Genomic DNA, 3,877 nt, shown 5'->3' with positions numbered 1-3,877 from the left:
CCTGAGTTGCCTCCTTTTCAGCTTTTGTTCACTCACTTTGACTATCTTAGCTTAAGGTTCACTCGCAAGCTATTTCATTCAAGTCTTGTTGAATATGACATCACCATATACACCGATCAGCCATAGCATACTACTACTTTACTTTTCAACTGTATTGTGAGACGAAATATACTTTTTTTTGCAGTTAACTTCATTGTAGATTGAAGTTGTGCTTATAAGCTTCACTGATAATGATTTACTCTGATTATGCACTTCATTTTAAATGTGTTAAACGAGGATCTGAACGCAGCCTGCTTTTTGTCCGTTCCACTCACCGTTGTCATGATATACCTCACTGTTACTTCGCTGTTTACAACATTAGCAAGAGAGCAGAGTGAATGTTTTTTCCAATAATGAATCACACGGTAGAACGGCAGACGGGTTTTGTGCTGTAAATGATCTGGAATAAGAAGGAATAAATGATTAAAGGGTAATATTAAATCAAAACTAACTTGTGTTATTATGCATTTACTTGTTTTTTGTCAATGACTGTCAAGTCAAACTGAAGGTTCCAGGAAATTAAGCTTTATAACTATAAATAAATAGAAATTAAGAAAATAATAGAAATAGAAAAGGAGAAAAATCAGGAAGTAATTTATAAATTAATAAGTCTACTAGCAAAAGCTGAGTGCTCAGGAAGTAAACCGGAGGGAACTAATTAACCTAATTACGCCCGGAGCATTAGAATAGCAACACTGTCAGTGTCACAGTGAAAAGGGTCTGGAAAAGTTAGCACCGCGCTAACAAGCGGTGCTGTCACTCAAACAGCACTGCGTAATTATAAAATACTTTGTGTTTAAATAAATAATTAAAAATGGTAATTAAATGAAATAATATAATACACATACATATTACTTTTATGTTAAGGCAGAAGCTATGGCAGCAGTGGGCACTTGCTTATTTGCATTTAACATGAAACATTTAACATGAGTGTGTGTATTAAATTAAATAAGGATTAATGATGCAAAGTATCAAAAAATGGATTTGTTCTTATTAACACTTATTTTTTAATAATGTGTATTTTCTTTTCTGTATTTTTTTTTATTTCAAAGGTTTTTTTCCACCTAATGGCTAATAATAATTCCTAAATGAACTGAACTTTCAACTCAACCTGCAAAATAAAGGAGGGAAAAAGGAAAAGCTGTTTATCATTGAGTGGATTCCAGTTAAAAATCTTCGAGTGGATGTTTCAATCTCTCAAGTTGGGATACTGCACATAATTTGAACAATATAACTTGACAATGACTGATGTGGTCCAACGGCGCAAGCAGTGTCAAACACCCCAAGAGACATCAGGTCTCGTTAGAGACTGTCCAGAAGTATTTGGATGGGAATAGTGCACGGAGAATTTAAACAGAGGTGCTCCAGTTTAAAGCTTAATATGTTAAAGGGTACATATGCTTTCATATTTGGATTTTGGATTTCTACTAGAACATGTTTATATTTTTCATTGTTCAAAAAACACATTTTTTTTTCTCATAAATATATGTAAAAAAAAACAGGATATCCTACTATATCGCCTATATTGCGCCCTGAGTGGCTGATTCTTGACAGAGTGACGTAATGTGTCACAATCAAATCAGAGTTTCTATTGGCCCAAAGCTCACATGGATGGTAGTAACAGACACAATATGCTTGTTTTATTGGCGCAAATAGTCCCCATCTGGAGATATGCACTTTTTAATGATACAGCACAATTTTATAATTTATAGCTAATTATTTTGCGGACCCCCTGACAGAGAGCCACCGCACGGACCCCACTTTGAGAATCACTGATTTACATTACGTAATCACCTCTCTATTTACAGTAGTACGTTTCATTGTTAATGGCGTGGTCCGCCGTTATGGGACTGGATTCAAATTGCCTTCTCATGCACGAGGGATTGACAGGAAACGATACACAGCATGTAACCAAGCCACTGTTTGTTATTCAGTTTTATTGATATCAACCTCACTGTTCATTATCCACGGCCCTGTCAGAGCTGGATTAAGTTAACTAATGAATTAAATTAGCTAATGCTGCCCAACATTTCCTACTGCTGCTGCTACTTCACATTAAACGCATCCAACTGGTGAAACACAGGGTGACTCTCATTGTGAAGCAGTCACAGGAAACGATTCTAAATCACACATGGCAGATAACCAGAGCTTAAAAACAGTGTCAGCTGCAGTGTTAATGGAGCCTTCGTTCAAGACGGAGGCAGCTACATACATAGCACCCAAAGTAACAGAGCCAACTGCTAAAGTTCTCTTTAAACATTACCAGAAAGAAAAGAGAGATTCTTCACTTTCCAAGACGTTTTTTCAGAGAAGTTAAAGTGACAAAGATTCAAATGTTTCCATAAAGAATATCCTGAAATGATTTCTCATGTTATAGCCCTAACCTAGCATTTGTACTGTATGTACAATATAGCAGTTCAATGAGTGGAATATTGTACATACATGTTACTATGTACACCAGTGCACCTGCACTTAAAAAAATCAATGTGTCAAGTCCACATTTTCAGTTTGGGATAACGTAAACCAGTAAACCAGTAAACCAGTATATCAGTAGAGTAATTCCACTGCTGTGGAAAACGTTAAACGTATGCATCCTCATTAATATACTGAATGCAGTGTTGAGAAGAACCACAGATGTGATCTGTGCCAAACAAGTGACACACTTAAGAGGAAATCCAGGGCAAACTTGTCATGCAGACCATGGGAACAGCATCACATCCAGCTGTGTTGTCTTTTGCAGATGTTGTAATCCCTCGTCCCTTCACAAGGTGGAGACAGATCGCCACACTGAGGCATATTAAAACAACCATTGGGCTTCTGCTTTTTAAGTAATAAGGTTTTGTTTTTTGAAGGCGTCTGTGTGGTTTGATTCACATGGCCGTGTCAAAGTAGTAGTTTTGAAGTGGGGTTGTATCCATAGTAGGTGTGTTACTTACAGTAAATGACGGTCTGCGTGTCCCCAGCTTGGAGAAACAGACAAGATTACCGACACCATAGCAAAGCAACGCAGTGCTTAGGTGGATGGGGCTGGCAGAAAAACGTGTTTTAGACACCTAAAAGAAAGGTTCACCTAAAAAAATCTATATCTGTTTAAAGTGTACGCTATATTTAGAATATTTTCAAAACGTTATCTTTCTGTCAGACAGCCCTTTCCTTCGTCATCTACTGTAAGTAATACACCTACTATGAATAGGGATCTCATACAACCCCACTTGACAAACACCTGAACTATCCCTTTAAGATTACAACCTAACATAATATGTTAAATAGCAAATCTTTTTGGACGGTTTTCCGATATCTGTCTCAGAGATTTCAGCCTCCACCCCAATAGGTGATTGGAAAAACAATCAATGTCTCTGTTTTCCTGAATAATCCGTAGAACACGCTGTTAACAGTTTTCATACAGAGCTTGTTGTTGTGAGCATGTTAACATTCTGATGTTAGCTCAAGGAACCACTCTCTATTACCTGTCTGTTTAATGAAGTGGAGGCAACAATATCAGAGACAAATATCTCAAAATCAAATGAAAACAACTGAAGAACCACTTTTTCTTCTGGAGCTTTTCTCCACATTACATGGTCTTCATCAGCAGATCGAGTTAGCAAAATCCATCCATTGTATCACACGATTTTGAATACCATGTGTAATGGTTGAAAGCTCTAGAAAAAGGTATAAAATAAACATTTAGTTTGATTTTTTTTTTTTCTGGAGTCAACACTGCTCTCCCACAGCTCTGTATTGGCGTAATGGAAGAAGCGCCTCTGGTTTGATTTTCCAACAACCAGTGTGTGTCCAACCACAGCAAAGTGTTCTGGTGACGTGTCCTTGAGCAAGGCAG

Source organism: Sebastes fasciatus, chromosome 13 (assembly GCF_043250625.1).
Source record: "Sebastes fasciatus isolate fSebFas1 chromosome 13, fSebFas1.pri, whole genome shotgun sequence".
NCBI lineage: Eukaryota > Metazoa > Chordata > Actinopteri > Perciformes > Sebastidae > Sebastes > Sebastes fasciatus.
The sequence above is the reverse complement of the archived record's forward strand: the minus strand, read 5'-3'. Positions refer to the sequence as shown.